The sequence below is a fragment of the Globicephala melas genome, chromosome 1 (assembly GCF_963455315.2).
Source record: "Globicephala melas chromosome 1, mGloMel1.2, whole genome shotgun sequence".
Lineage (NCBI taxonomy): Eukaryota > Metazoa > Chordata > Mammalia > Artiodactyla > Delphinidae > Globicephala > Globicephala melas.
This window is the reverse complement of record NC_083314.1, coordinates 150786237-150802861: the sequence shown is the minus strand read 5'-3', so window position 1 is coordinate 150802861 and position 16625 is coordinate 150786237. Positions and strand designations below refer to the sequence as shown.

General features: G+C 37.8%; 1 protein-coding gene and 1 pseudogene across 1 annotated transcript in view; one reads left to right on the top strand and one right to left on the bottom strand.

The window, feature by feature from the left end:
• The window catches only part of ZSWIM5 (zinc finger SWIM-type containing 5), a 262868-nt gene that overhangs the window by 228935 nt on the left and 17308 nt on the right, over nucleotides 1-16625 (bottom strand). The window lies entirely within an intron of this gene.
• On the top strand, nucleotides 361-893 carry LOC115860533 (ubiquitin-conjugating enzyme E2 K pseudogene; annotated as a pseudogene).

Genomic DNA, 16625 nt, shown 5'->3' with positions numbered 1-16625 from the left:
TAAAATGAACATAAAATAAAACTAAAATATTGGTTTTGATGAAGCCAGCTAATAACTGGGTTTGGAGTACCAAAGTGAATTTATTTAATCCATGGAGGTTGGAAATCTGAGAAACTTGGAGTTTGGAGAAGCTGCAGGTTTAGGTGACGACAAAATCAAGGGTATGATTATGAGGATAAGAGCTTACAGTCCATTAATATTTGTCGGGAACAGAGGCAGTCCTAATCCTATCCCCTTGCTCTTCTACAAGAATTGAGAAGAAATGTACAAAGATGACAAATTAGGCAACGGTCCCTCATCAACCACAGAGAGCTGTTGATATTAACATCCTTTTAATAAAATCAGGATCTTTATGAGCAAAAATCAAATTAAAGTAGATCTTGTAGATGAGAATTTTACAGAATTAAGAGGAGAAATAGCAGGACCTCCAGACACACCATATGAAGGAGGAAGATATCAACTAGCGATTAAAATACCTGAAACATCCAATTAATCCCCCTAAGATCCGGTTTATCACTAAAATATGGCATCCTAATATTAGTTCCATCACAGGGGCTATTTGTTTGGATATCCTGAAAGATCAATGAGCAGCAGCAATGACTCTCCGCACGGTATTATTGTCATTGCAAGCACTACTGGCAGCTGCAGAACCAGATGATCCACAAGATGCAGTAGTAGCAAATCAGTACAAACAAAATTCCGAAATGTTCAAATAGACACCTCGACTTTGGGCACATGTGTATGCTGGAGCACCAGTTTCTAGTCCAGAATACACCAAAAAAATAGAAAATCTATGTGCTATGGGCTTTGACAGGAATGCAGTAATAGTGGCCTTGTCTTCAGAATCATGAGATGTAGAGACTGCAACAGAATTGCTTCTGAGTAGTAACTGAGACATAGAGCTGCTGATATAGTCAAGCTTGCCCATTCTTGAGGAGCATCAACATCTGTTATTTTTAGGATTCTGCGTAGATTTCTTTTAAACTGGCATTCTTGCCTAATGATGTTTTCTAGGCACCACTGGAGACTGAAAAAAATCCCTGCTCTGTAAATAAAGCTAACTAAACGTCTGTAAATTTAAAAAGGGGAAATACTTTTTTTTCTTATTTAATAGTGTAAAAATTCTTTGAGCTAAGCTAAAACCATGGAAAGAACATGTTACTTTAGTGTTTAGCAGTGTACCAAGACTAGCAAGAGTTTGCTTCAGGATTTCATTGAATAATTAAGATAATATTTTGAGTGTGTCAGGGCCATTCAAATTATTGGTGTTGCATCACAGCTACCTTAACTGTTTTTAACATGGATCCTCTGTGGCTGTGAATTTACTTGCATGCTTGTACCTAACTTCTTAGGTACAACTCTCTGCAGTTTTTTTTGTTGTTTTTTTTTTTGCGGTACGTGGGCCTCTCACTGTTGTGGCCTCTCCCGTTGCGGAGCACAGGCTCCGGACGCGCAGGCCCAGCGGCCATGGCTCACAGGCCCAGCCGCTCCGCGGCATGTGGGATCTTCCCGGACCGGGGCACGAACCCATGTCCCCTGCATCGGCAGGCAGACCCACAACCACTGCGCCACCAGGGAAGCCCCCTGGATCCTTTAAAAGTCACTCTTGCTTGCATTTCCCCCTATTGACACATGAAAGCTGTGTTGGTATTTTACTCTACATACTTCAAATGCACATAGGAATAGAAGTGTGTTATAAATCTAGCTTTCTTTATGATGTTTCTGATAATATGAGAATTGAAAACTTTACCTTCTCTTGTACATAGTCAGACTTTCTAAGCATTTCATTCTAAGTTCAAAAGTTTGAAAATTATTAGTTTTGCAAGCTCAAACACTAATGTGACCATTTTATGAAGGGTGAAATGGATTTGTGTAGGCTGTTCTATACATAGAAACACAGTTCTTATTAAATATTCAGGGCCAATGGAAAAATAACAAAAATGTAATGGAATCAGAATGAATTAAAGTAAGGCTATATATTGAAAGTCATATTATAAAAGGCTTGCTTTCTTCAAGCGTTACTTATCCTAAATTATAATGGTGAAGTGTTTGGAAAATAGTTTTGAACCATAAATTCAGCATAACTTCATTTGACTTCTCAATAATCTTAGAAGCAATAAAAGAACCATTATTAAATATATTGTAATGTTAAAATGTGGCGGTTCTTCCAAAAACTTGTAAGGCTTTCCTAGTGAACAATAAACTCTTGTAGTTGATTTTATTGCATACTAAACACAAGTTGCTGGGTTTTTCCCCTATATGTTTGCTTCAGTATAAATTTCTTTATACAATCACCTCCTTTTGTTGTAGTTTAGTTACTTTCTAAAGATGCCAAAGGAAACAAGATTTTTCTTATTTATATTAAATAGCTAAAACCATGTACTTTTCTTTATATTTTTGAAGGGTGGAATTGTGTGAAAATGTGGACAGTTTTGTTCCATTGTTGGTTAGAATTATTATTTTTTTTAGTGGCAGGTGGCTTGGTAATATTAGTAATATTTGGATTATTTTAAATATCAAACACCTCTACCCAGTTTACTACTTGCCTATATTATCAGGGTATATTTAATTGTCCTGTAGTTTGAGAAATGAGAGAGAAAGAACTGAGAAGTTACTAAGGGTCAAGCCTTATATACTTTGCTCTTGGAGGCAGCTATACCTTGCCTATGACTTTTATGCATATTAGCCCCTTAGGGTTTATGCATCTAACTACAATTCAACATCCCCAATGCCCAGGAAACTGAAAAGTACACTTTTTCATTTCAAAAATTTACCTCATTTACAGTAAATGTGATAATCTCTTTCTTTTTCTGGTACATTTCCTACTGTCACCTTCTGCTGTTCTGTTTGTTTGTTTTTGTTTTTTTCCTATTTTTCTACAGGTAGATTTATTTCCCAAACATAGAAAAAAAGGCAATTGCTTTTTTCTGTGGTCTTCAAAAAAAACTAAAATATTAAAAATGACTCAATTATCCAAATAACTTTAACTTTAATGTTAAGCTAAGAAACAAAAAATATTCTCTTAAACAGCTCAAAGTAAATAGGTAATATGGAAGCACTCATTATTAAATAAAGTTCATATGAGATTAAATATCATTATATATTCCTTTTATTTTGAAATAATCTCAAACTTGCAAAATAGGTGCAAGTACAATTCAAATAATTTTTTGGAAGGGGGAATATTTTCTAAATTTTTCCAACTTCATTGAAGTATGATTGACAAATAAAAATTGCATATATTTAGGTTGTACAACACGATTTTTTAAGTTATACAATGTGATGATCTAATATACATATACATCGTGAAATGCTTACCACAATCAAGTTAATTAACATATCCATCACTTCACATAGTACCATTTGTGTCTGTGTGTGTATGTGTATGTATGGTAAGGACACTTAAGATCTACTCTCTTAGCAAATTCCAGTATACAATACAGTATTATTAACTATAATCATTATGCTATATATTAGATCCTTAAAACTTATTCATCTTACAACTGAAAGTTTGTACCCCTTGACCAACATCTCCCTGCTCCCTCACTCCCTAGCCCCTGGCAACCACCATTCTACTCTCCGGTTCTATGAGTCTGACGTTTTTGGATTCCCAAATAATCTATGGGCCATCTAAGTTGCTGGGCTCTAACACGCCCTTTTAGGCTGCTGCCACTTGGTGCTGCTTCGTTCCCTCTTTCCCTGTCTAACTTCCTTTTCTCTCTTGCTTCACGAAGGTTTGGACTGAATTTTTCAGGAAAGTAAGGCAGAAGAGAGAAAAGGTTAAGGGTTCAGAGACTAGAGAGAAGAGGAAAGAGGAAGAGCAAGTATTTTATTATATCTTACAATTAGCTATTTTGCTATACTACGACTCCTTATGCTCCCAAAACCTACCTTGAAAATAGAAAATAAATAGTACAGAAAAATAATAGGAAAGAAAAAAGAATATGATACCGAAAAAGAAAAAAACGTTTTTCTTAAATGTACTTAATCTTTGTTCTTACTTTATTTTATGCTTCCAGCCATTAAGTGTTGTCACAGATTATAACAAGGCTATGAACTATGGCCAATCCCTTTTTCTCATCTTGTAACTGAAAAAAACCACATCACATACCCAGGGAATTTAAGGTATTTAAGTTTGGAGGCTATGCAGAACAGCAACAGCAATAGCGAAATTCCTATAATCCTACAGTCCCTACAACCCAAACTGTAAAATCAATAATGGTTAAAGTTAGAGAAGGATATGCAAAATATACCTTTAATAGCAAAATATTTCCCAGTTCTGAACTTGTTAAATGCGAAATGGGAGCCAGAGGATATTCTCCATCCCTTTTCTATAAGGCAATTCAGGGAGATTGAGCAATCAGTTGCCACTTGATACCAAATGGTAACCGGCTCTATACACACCTTTATATTAATTCTCCCTCATTTCCTGTCTCACTCCCTTTACTTTCACTCTTGCTTCCCTAGGATTGCATTCTCTAATAACATAATTTAATCGCACATTAAAAAGGCTTTCCAAGTTCAATGAAAAGCAGGAAATCTCCCTTAGTCCAGTACATTCTATGGCACAAACAACACTGAGTTTTGTGACTTGCAAAAATAGGGACCACAGGTTCCAGATTGGAAAGGAAGAAGAAAAATTATCTCTATTGACAGAACTAATAAATGAGCTCAACAAAGAGGTACAAGATCGATATATGAAAATCAATTGTATTTAAATACAGTAGAAATGAACTGTCTGGAAATGAAATTCAGAAAACAATTCCATTTATGATAGTATATAAATGAATACTTAGGAGTATCAACCAAGCAAGTAGACAATTTGTACTTAGAAAACTACAAAATATTATTGAAAGAAATTAAAGAGGATGTAATAAATAGGAAAATACCCCAAGATATTGTTAAAATGGTATGATAGACAAAATAATGCCCCCCCCAAAAGAAAGTCCTCATCCTGATTCTCTGAACTTGGCAAAAGAGACTTTGCAGATGTAATTAAATCAAGGTTCTTGCGATATAGAGATTCCCTGGATTATATGAATGAGCCCAATGTAATCACAGGGTCCTTTATAAGAGGGAGGCAAGGGGACCTGGTGGCACAGTGGTTAAGAATCCGCCTGTCAATGCAGGGGACACAGGTTTGAGCCCTGGTCCAGCAAGATCCCACATGCCAAGGAGCAACTAAGCCCATGCATCACAACTACTGAGCCTGCTCTCTAGAGCCGGTAAGCCGCAACTACTGAGCCCATGTGCCATAACTACTGAAGCCCGCATGCCCTAGAGCCCATGAGCCACAACTACTGAGCCCACTGGCTGCAACTACTGAAGCCTGCAGGCCCTGGAGCCCGTGCTCTGCAACAAGAGAAGCCACCACAATGAGAAGCATGCACACTGCAATGAAGAGTATCCCCGCTCACCGCAACTAGACAAAGCCCACATGCAGCAACAAAGACCCAACGCAGCCAAAAATTAATTAATTAATTAATTTTTTTAAAAAGAGGGAGGCAAGGGGCTTAAAGTCAGAGAGAAAAATGTGACAATGGAAGCAGAGGTTGGAGTGATAGGCTATGAAAATGGAGGAAGGAGCCATGAGACACAAAATGTAGATGTGGCTTCTAGAAGTTGGAAAAAGGCATGGAAAGAGATTTTCCCCTAGAACCTCCAGATGGAACAAAGCTCTGCCAACAACTTGAGTTTTGCCCAGAAAGACCCATTTCAGATTTCTGACTACCAGAACTATAAGATATTAAATATGTGTTGTTTTAAGCCACCAAGTTCGTGGTGCTTGTTACAGCAGCAATAGAAAACTAATACAAATGGCGATACTGATTTGTACAAATTAACCTACAAATTCAATGCAATGCCTATCAAAATCGCAGCTGGCTTTTTTGCAAAAATTGACAAGCTGATCCTAAAATTCGTACAGAAACTCAAGGGAACCAGAATAGCCAAAACAATCTTGAAAAAGAAGAACAATAGTAATCAAAACAATATGGTAGTGGCATAAAAACAGACCTACTGACCAATGGAAATCAAAAGCCCAGAAAATCAAAAACCCATGCATATATGGTCAACTAATATTGATATCTGACAAGGGAGCCAAGAAAACTCAATGGGAAAAATCGTTTATATTTACTGATAGTTTCTTCAATAAATGGTGTTGGGAAAACTGGATATCCACATGCAAAAGAAAAACTGAACCCCTATCTTATACCACTCACAAAAATTAACTCAAAAAGAATTAAACTTAAGAATCTGCCTGCCAATGCAGGGGACACGGGTTCGAGCCCTGGTCCAGGAAGATCCCATATGCCGCAGAGCAACTAAACCTGTGCGCCACAACTACTGAGCCTGTGCTCTAGAGCCTGGGAGCCACAACTACTGAGCCCATGTGCCACAACTACTGAAGCCTGCGTGCCTAGAGCCCGTGCTCTGCAACAAAAGGAGCCACCACAATGAGAAGCCAGCACACCACAACAAAGAGTAGCCCCTGCTTGCCGCAACTAGAGAAAGCCCACGCACAGCAATGAAGACCCATCGCAGCCAAAAATAAATAAAAAAATAATTTTTTTTAATTTAAAAAAAAAAAGAATTAAACTTAAGACCTAAAACTGTAAAACTCCTAGAAGAAAATATAGGGGAAAGGCTCCTTGACCTGAGTCTTGGCAAGGATTTTTTGGATATGACACCAAAAGCACAAGCAACAGAAGCAAAAATAAACAAGTGGGACTACACCAAACTAAAAACCTTCTGTACAGCTAAAGAAATAATCAACAAAATGAAAAGGAAAACTATGGAATGGGAGAAAATATTTGTAAACCATACATTGGATAAGGGGTTAATATCCAAAATGTGTAAGGAACTAATACAACTCAATAGCAAAAATACAAACAGTCTGATTAAAAAGTGGGTGGAGGACTCGAATAAACATTTTTCTAAAGAAGACATATAAATGGCCAACAAGTACATGAAAAGGTGTTCAATGTCATCAGGGAAATGCAAATCAAAACCACAATGAGATATCACCTCCCACCTGTTAGAATGGCTATTATCAAAAGAAGAGATAACAAATGCTGTCCAGGATGTGGAGAAAAGGGAACCATGGTGCACTGTTGGCAGGAATGTAAACTGGTATAGCCACTATGGGAAAACAATATGAAAGTTCCTCAAAAAATTAAAATCTGAACTACCATATGATCCAGCAATCCCACTTCTGGGTACATATTTAAAGGAGTGAAATCACTATCTCGAAGAGATATCAGCACTCCCATGTTTACTGCAGCATTATTTATAATAGCCAAGACATGGAAACAACCTACATGTCCATCAAGGGATGAACAGATAAGGAAAATGTGGGGTGTGTGTGTGTGTGTGTGTGTGTGTGTGTGTGTGTGTGTGTGTATGTGTCTGTGTATGTGTCTGTGTATGTGTATTATTCAGTCATAAAAAAGAAGGAAATCCTGCCATTTGTGACAACATGGATGGACCTTGAGGGCATTATGCTAAGTGAAATAAGTCAGACAGAAAAAGACAAATACTGTATGATCTCATTTATATGTGGAATCTAAAAACATCAAACTCATAGAAACAGAGAATAGAATGGTGGTTGCCAAGGGCTGAGTGGTGGGGGAAAAGGGGATATGTTAGTCAAACTTTCAGTTATAAGGTAAGTTCCAGGAATCTAATGTGCAGCATGATGACTATAGTTAACAATACTGTACTATATACTTGAAAGTTGCACGTACCACAATGTTCATTGCAGCTCTATTTACAATAGCCAGGACATGGAAGCAACCTAATTGTCCATCAATTGGACAAAGAATGGATAAAGAAGATGTGGCACATATGTACAATAGAATATTGTACATATTACTCATATTTATGAGTATTATATTACATATTTATGACTGAATATTACTCAGTCATAAAAAGAAACAAAATTGAGTTATTTATAGTGAGGTGGATGTACCTAGAGTCTGTCATACAGAGTGAAGTAAGTCAGAAAGAGAAAAATACCATACACTAACACATATATATGGAAACTTAAAAAAAAAAAAAAAAAGGACATGAGGAACCTAGGGGCAGGACATTCTCTACACAGACGTAGAGAATGGACTTGAGGACACAGGGAGGGGGAAGGGTAAGCTGGGACGAAGTGAGAGAGTGGCATGGACATATATACACTACCAAATGTAAAATAGATAGCTAGTGGGAAGCAGCCACATAGCACAGGGAGGTCAGCTCGGTGCTTTGTGACCACCTGGAGTGGTGGGATAGGGAGGGTGAGAGGGAAACGCAAGAGGGAGGGGATATGGGGATATATGTGTATGTATAGCTGATTCACTTTGTTATAAAGCAGAAACTAACACATCATTGTAAAGTAATTATACTCCAATAAAGATGTAAAAAAAAGAAAGAAAGTTGCTGTGAGAAAGGGCTTTAACATTCTCACCATAAAAGCAACAAAATGGTAATTATGTGAGGTGAAGGATGTGTTAACTAACCTTACTGTGGTAAACACTTCACAATATATACATGTATCAAATCATCACATCGTATACCTTAAACTTGTATAATGTTATGTCAATTATCTCAGTAAAGCTGGGAAAAGAAAGAAATAAAAGAACAAAGTTCAAAACTCACACTTTCCAATTTCACACTTTCCAATTTCAAAACTTACTACAGAGCAATACAAATCAAAATAGTGTGATATTGACATAAGGACACACATATAGATCGATGGAACAGAACTGAGAGTTCAGAAATAAATTTAATTAATTTTCAATTAACTTGCAACAAGAGTGCCAAGACCATTCACTGGGGAAAGAATAGTCATTTAAACAAATTATGCTGGGACAACTGGATAGTGACATGCAAAAGAATGAAGTTGAAGACATTTCTGATACCATATACAAAAATCAACTCAAAATGGAACACAGAAGTAGAAGAGCTAAAACTATAAAACTCATAGAAGAAAACATAGGAATAAATCTTCATGTTGTTGTGCTAGGCAATGTTTCCTTAGAAATGTTATCAAGAAAACAAGCAACAAAGAAAAAAATAAACTGTACTTCATCAAAACTAAAAACTTTTGTGCTTCAAAGGATATGACCAATAAAGTGAAAAGACAGTCCACAAAGTGTAAGAATATGTTTGCAAATCATAAATGTGATAAGAGACTACTATCCAGAATAAATAAAGAACACTTACAGCTCAGCAATAAAAAGACAGCCCAACTTAAAAATGGGCAAAGGATATGAATAGTCATTTCTCCAAAGAAGATATATAAATGACCAATAAGCACATGAAAAGATGCTCAATATCATTAGTCATCAGAGAATTGCAAATCAAAATCAACCATAATGAAATACTTCTTCACTCCCACTAGGATGGCAATAATAAAAAAGATAGGTAATAACAATTGTTGGCAAGCACGCAGAGAAATTGAAACCCTTATACATTGCTGGGGGGATTATAAAATGGTGTAGCCACTTTGAAAAACAGTTTGGCAGTTCCTCAAAAAGTTAAACATAGAGTTATCATATGACCCAGCAATTCTATTCCCAAAAGAAATGAAAACATATGTCCACACAAAAGTTTGTACATGAATGTTCATCACAGCATAATTCTTAACCAAAAGGGAAACTACACTAAAGTCCAACAACTAAGGAATGGATAAACAAAATGTAGTATATACATACAATGGAGTAGTATTCCACCATAACAAGGAATGGAGTACTGATGTGTGCAACAACACAGATGAACCTTGAAAAATTATGCTAAGTGAAAGAAGCCAGTCACAAAAGATTACATGTTATATGATTCCATTTATCTGAAACGTCCAGAATAGGCATAGAGACAGAAATTAGTGGTTGCTTAGGGTTAGAGGGGATGATAGGATTGGGTAGTGCTATTAAAGGGTATAGAGTTTCTTTTTTTTTTTTTTAAGATTTATTATTTATTTATTTATTTTATTTATTTTTGGCTGTGTCGGGTCTTAGTTGCGGCACGGGGGATCTTCGTTGAGGCATATGGGATCTTTCCTTGCAGCGTGCGGGCTCTTCGTTGTGGTGCGCAGGCTTCTCTCTAGCTGTGGCGTGCAGGTTTTCTTCTCTACTTGTGGCGTGCAGGCTCCAGGGTGCGTGGGCTCTGTAGTTGCGGCACACGGGTTCCAGAGAGCATGGGCTCTGTAGTTTGCAGCACGCAGGCTCTCTAGTTGAGGTACACAACCTCAGCAGTTGTGGCTTGCAGGCTTAGTTGTCCCGCAGCATGTGGGATCTTAGTTCCCTGACCAGGGATCAAACCCACGTCCCCTGCATTGTAAGGCAGATTCTTTACCACTGGACCATCAGGGAAGTCCCCTAGGGTTTCTTTTAAGATGATAAAAATGTTCTAAAATTGACTGTGGTGATGGCTACCCATATCTGTGAATATACACCTTAAATGGGTGAGTTGTATGGTATGTGAATTATATCTTACCAAAAGTGTTAAGCAAAAACGGAAGGAGGGGAGGGAGGAAGGAAGGAAGGAAGGAAGGAAGGATGGAAGGAAGGAAGTCTGCTAAGAGAGCCCCCCAGTTCCAAAATACTAAGTCTCTTCAGGGACACTGCCAACACTCTCACCTTCAAGGCCTCATCAAGCAGCCTTGGCTTCAGAGCAGAAGGAAGGTTCCTTACTAAAACCTCCCAGCAATGCTAACTTGTCTTGATGGCTTGCTAAATGACATAATTATCACATGGCTATATAACTGCAGTAAGTTAAAATCCAACTCCTTCTCATTTTTTCAGTTCTAATCTCTAAGTGAATAGGTAATGGGGAGAAAGTGCTAAAAAAACTACTCACTACTAACTAAAGTTCTAAATAAAACTATACTAAAATACTACAAGTAAAAACATAAGATTTTGGATAAGTAACTTCTTTATTTATATTTATTTTTGCTGTGTTGGGTCTTCGTTTCTGTGCGCGGGCTTTCTCTAGTTGCGGGGGCCACTCTTCATCGCGGGGTGCGCGCCTCTCACTATCGCGGCCTCTCTAGTTGCGGAGCACAGGCTCCAGACACGCAGGCTCAGTAGTTGTGGCTCACGGGCCTAGTTGCTCCGCAGCATGTGGGATCTTCCCAGACCAGGGCTCGAACCCGTGTCCCCTGCATTAGCAGGCAGATTCTCAACCACTGCACCACCAGGGAAGCCCTGGATAAGTAACTTCTTTTGTTGCTAATTATCCTGATGATATATTAATAATATTTGCAAGGGACAACACAAGAGGTGAAAATCTACAAACTTCTGCAATAATCATTCCCATAATGTATCAAAGAAACATTAATAAAGCAGATTCAACAAGGTTATATTTGATCTTTAAAACCCACATAATAGATCTGATTTTAATGTCGCATAAATATAATGTGCTACGTTAGCAACATATGGTGTTTATGAAATTAAGCAGATTTACCAACACAAAGAAAAGTAACATCAGGAAGTACATGACATTTAGCATCACGGTTATCACTGGAGCATCTCTTGATACTCCCCCTTGCCCAATGTTGACAGTAAATGAACAAGTATAGTGGCCAAGACCTAAAAAGGGCATGGTAACTAGGCTCAGACTCCTCACTCATGACAGTCACCCCATCTGGTAAGCCACCTAGACAGGAAGAGATGCTAGCCAAGAATCTAGACTGGAAATTAGTGGAGGGAGACAGTGAATATCAGTTGTTATCTGGAGACTAGCTGTAGTGGAAGAGGTTGTAATTCATCTGCTAATCTCACTCTTGTAAATTCCCCACATTTTATAAGAGACCAAACAGAATGTTGGAGAATTTGTTTCCACATGGGGTGAAATTACTATATGAAATGAATCCAAGAGGCACAAGGAATACAGTGACCAGATACTCCCTTCAAGACCAAGGCCTTCATTCCTCTAACTGCCAGGAGAGTTGGCTGCTAGTAGCTCACAGCCAAGTCCTCCTCCACAAACTGCCCTCAACCAAAGTATCACGGGTTGCGTTCTCTGAAAGCACACACTGAGAGGGAATTTGGGATGCAAGATGCTTATTAGAAATCAATACCTGTGAAGGAAAGGCAACAGAAGCAGGACTGAGAAGAGGAAGAAGTCAAACTGTAATGCAGGCCTGACAACCAGGTACAGTTCCCTGGAGCAAGAACTGCCTGTCAAAAATAGCTAGACCTTTATACCCGCACCTTGCTCAGCCGTTTGCAAGCTGCCCCTAGAAGACTGTGACCGCAGGTGAAGCAGCTCTCTGTAGCTGAGGCAGACCCTGAACCAGCTGACAGTTGAAAGCCATCTGCTTAAAGCACCTTCTGCAACTGGGAAGGAGAACTGTGTAGTTCCATCTCTTCCACAGAAAGAAACTATGCCACCCAAGGTTACGCCGTCAGGTCAGCCCACATCTAACTCCAGACAGCTCTGAAGTGTCATCCAAGTTCCAGAGTTCCCAAAAGGACTGACTAAAGTCTCTGTTGCAACTGCATCGGTTCAATCTCTCTGCCCTCCTAATCTTGCTTCCCTCGCTCCGTTACAAGTATTGTTCCTCAATAAACCTTCTGCAGGCACATCTCCATCTCAGAGTCTATTTCCCAGGAAACATAACCTAAAAAATCTGATTCCATAGGAAAATTCGATAAAGAGGTAGCTATGATCTACTCTATTCAGTAACCTCACAGGATATTATTTCAGCTAGTGCAAATCATTAAAACTTAGCTGTCTATGGCACAATAATGTCAAGCCATCATTCTGTTAAAACAAAACAAAACAAAAAAGGAACTTAGCAGCATTTAGATAAGTAGCAAAACAGAATATATAAAAGATGACAAAATTGAAATATTCAGTAGAAATAGCAAACAGTAGATCTGTGTTAACCTATAAGAAAATAAAGTAACTATCCTATTCATAACCTGAAATGGGTAGAATAAAAATGGTTAATGAATCACATCCACCCATATTATACATATCAAGGCTCAAAGGCAATAGAGGAACTTATTGCAGGATTTTTATCAAATAAAGCAGATTCTTCTGCATAAATTAGTGGTTCCTGAACTTATTTGAGTTACGGATCCCTTTGAGTATCAAATGGAAGTTATACCCTGTCTTCTCTGCAAAATGTCCATATGCATTTGTAAAATCTGAAAATAATTTCAGGAGTTCCTGGATCCCTGAAAGCCATTTACAGGTGCCAGGTTAAGAACCCCTAAAATAAATCACGTTTATAAAGGTAAAATGACATCTGTCCAACACATGTTAACTTAAAAGAGAAAGATGCTGACCAAAATGCAGCTGAATAAATCATATTGTCTTTAACTTATTTTAATTACATTATTATATAAGGAATATGTAAATAGGTTCTCACTATAAAATAATTAAAACAATACAGATTAAATTTCCGCTTGGTCATCACTATTCCCCTTTCTCTTCACAGAGATTATTTATAAGTTTGATGTAAATCCTTTCAGACTTTTCCAGTGCTTTTTCAAAAACGTACTACCTATTAAAATGTGGAGAATCATTTTGGAAACACTATGTTAAGAACTAGCATTTAAAAAGCACAAAGGATGATGTTGGCTGTGGGTTTGTCATATATGGCCTTTATTATGTTGAGGAAAGTTCCCTCTGTGACTACTTTCTGCAGGGTTTTTATCATAAATGGGTGCTGAATTTTGTCGAAAGCTTTCTCTGAATCTATTGAGATGATCATATGGTTTTTCTCCTTCAAATTGTTAATACGGTGTATCACATTGATTGATTTGCGTATATTGAAGAATCCTTGCATTCCTGGAATAAACCCCACTTGATCATGGTGTATGATCCTTTTAATGTGCTGTTGGATTCTATTTGCTAGTATATTGTTGAGGATTTTTGCATCGATGTTCATCAGTGATATAGGCCTGTAGTTTTCTCCTTTGTGACATCCTTGTCTGGTTTTGGTATCAGGGTGATGGTGGCCTCATAGAATGAGTTTGGGAGTATTCCTCCCTCTGCTATATTTTGGAAGAGTTTGAGAAGGATAGGTGTTCACTCTTCTCTAAATGTTTGATAGAATTTGCCTGTGAAGCCATCTGGTCCTGGGCTTTTGTTTGTTGGAAGATTTTTAATCACAGGTTCAATTTCAGTGCTTGTGATTGGTCTGTTCATATTTTCTATTTCTTCCTGATTCAGTCTCGGCAGGTTGTGCATTTCTAAGAATTTGTCCATTTCTTTCAGATTGTCCATTTTATTGGCATAGAGTTGCTTGTAGTAATCTCTCATGATCTTTTGTATTTATGCAGTGTCAGTTGTTACTTCTCCTTTTTCATTTCTTATTCTATTGATTTCAGTCTTCTCCCTTTTTTTCTTGATGAGTCTGGCTAATGGTTTATCAATTTTGTTTATCTTCTCAAAGAACCAGCTTTTAGTTTTATTGATCTTTGCTATCGTTTCCTTCATTTCTTTTTCATTTATTTCTGATCTGATCTTTATGATTTCTTTCCTTCTGTTAACTTTGGGGGTTTTTTGTTCTCCTTTCTCTAATTGCTTTAGGTGCAAGTTTAGGTTGTTTATTCAAGATGTTTCCTGTTTCTTAAGGTAGGATTGTATTGCTATAAACTTCCCTCTTAGAACTGCTTTTGCTGCATCCCATAGGTTTTGGGTCGTCGTGTCTCCATTGTCATTTGTTTCTACGTATTTTTTGATTTCCTCTTTGATTTCTTCAGTGATCGCTTCGTTATTAAGTAGTGTATTGTTCAGCCTCCATGAGTTTGTTTGTTTTTTTTTTCCTCAGCACGCGGGCCTCTCACCACTACAGCCTCTCCCGCTGCGGAGCACAGGCTCCGGACGCGCAGGTCCAGTGGCCATGGCCCACGGGCCCACCCGCTCCGCGGCACACGGGATCCTCCCGGACCGGGGCATGAACTCACGTTCCCTGCATCAGCAGGCGGACTCCCAACCACTGCGCCACCAGGGAAGCCCATGTGTTTGTATTTTTTACAGATCTTTTCCTGTAATTGATACCTAGTCTCATAGCGCTGTGGTCGGAAAAGATACTTGATACAATTTCAATTTTTTTAAATTTAACAAGGCTTGATTTGTGACCCAAGATATGATCTATCCTGGAGAATGTTCCATGAGCACTTGAGAAAAATGTGTATTCTGTTGTTTTTGGATGGAATGTCCTATAAATGTCAATTAAGTCCATCTTGTTTAATGTATCATTTAAAGCTTGTGTCTCCTTACTCATTTTCATTTTGGATGATCAGTCCATTGGTGAAAGTGGGGTGATAAAGTCCCCTAGTATCAATGTGTTACTGTCGATTTCCCCTTTTTTGGAAGAACTGAAAGCATATCCACTAAGATCAGGAACAAGACAAGGTTGCCCACTCTCACCTCTCTTATTCAACAGAGTTTTGGAAGTTTTAGCCACAGCAATCAGAGAAGAAAAGGAAATAAAAGGAATCCAAATCGGAAAAGAAGAAGTAAAGCTGTCACTGTTTGCAGACGACATGATACTATACATAGAGAATCCTAAAGATGCTACCAGAAAACTACTAGAGCTAATCAATGACTTTGGTAAAGTAGCAGGATACAAAATTAATGCACAGAAATCTCTGGCATTCCTATATACTAATGATGAAAAATCTGAAACTGAAATCAAGAAAACACTCCCATTTACCACTGCAACAAAAAGAATAAAATATCTAGGAATAAACCTACCTAAGGAGACAAAAGACCTGTATGCAAAAAATTATAATACACTGATGAAAGAAATTAAAGATGATACAAATGGATGGAGAGATATACCATGTTCTTGGATTGGAAGAATCAACATTGTGAAAATGACTCTACTACCCAAAGAAATCTACAGATTCAATGCAATCCCTATCAAACTACCACTGGCATTTTTCACAGAACTAGAACAAAAAATTTCACGATTTGTATGGAAACACAAAAGACCCCGAATAGCCAAAGCAATCTTGAGAACGAAAAATGGAGCTGGAGGAATCAGGCTCCCTGACTTCAGACTATACTACAAAGCTACAGTAATCAAGACAGTATGGTTCTGGCACAAAAACAGAAAGATAGATCAATGGAACAGGATAGAAAGCCCAGAGATAAACCCACGCACATATGGTCACCTTATCTTTGATAAAGGAGGCAGGAATGTACAGTGGAGAAAGGACAGCCTCTTCAATAAATGGTGCTGGGAAAACTGGACAGGTACATGTAAAAGTATGAGATTAGAACACTCCCTAACACCATAAACAAAAATAAGCTCAAAATGGATTAAAGACCTAAATATAAGGCCAGAAACTATAAACTCTTAGAGGAAAACATAGGCAGAACACTCTATGACATAAATCACAGCAAGATTCTTTTTGACCCACTTCCTAGAGAAATGGAAAAAAAAAAATAAACAAATGGGACCTAATGAAACTTCAAAGCTTTTGCACAGCAAAGGAAACCATAAACAAGACGAAAAGACAACCCTCAGAATGGGAGAAAATATTTGCAACTGACAAAGGATTAATCTCCAAATTTACAAGCAGCACATGCAGCTCAATAACAAAAAAACAAACAACCCAATCCAAAAATGGGCAGAAGATATAAATAGACATTTCTCCAAAGAAGATATACAGATTGCC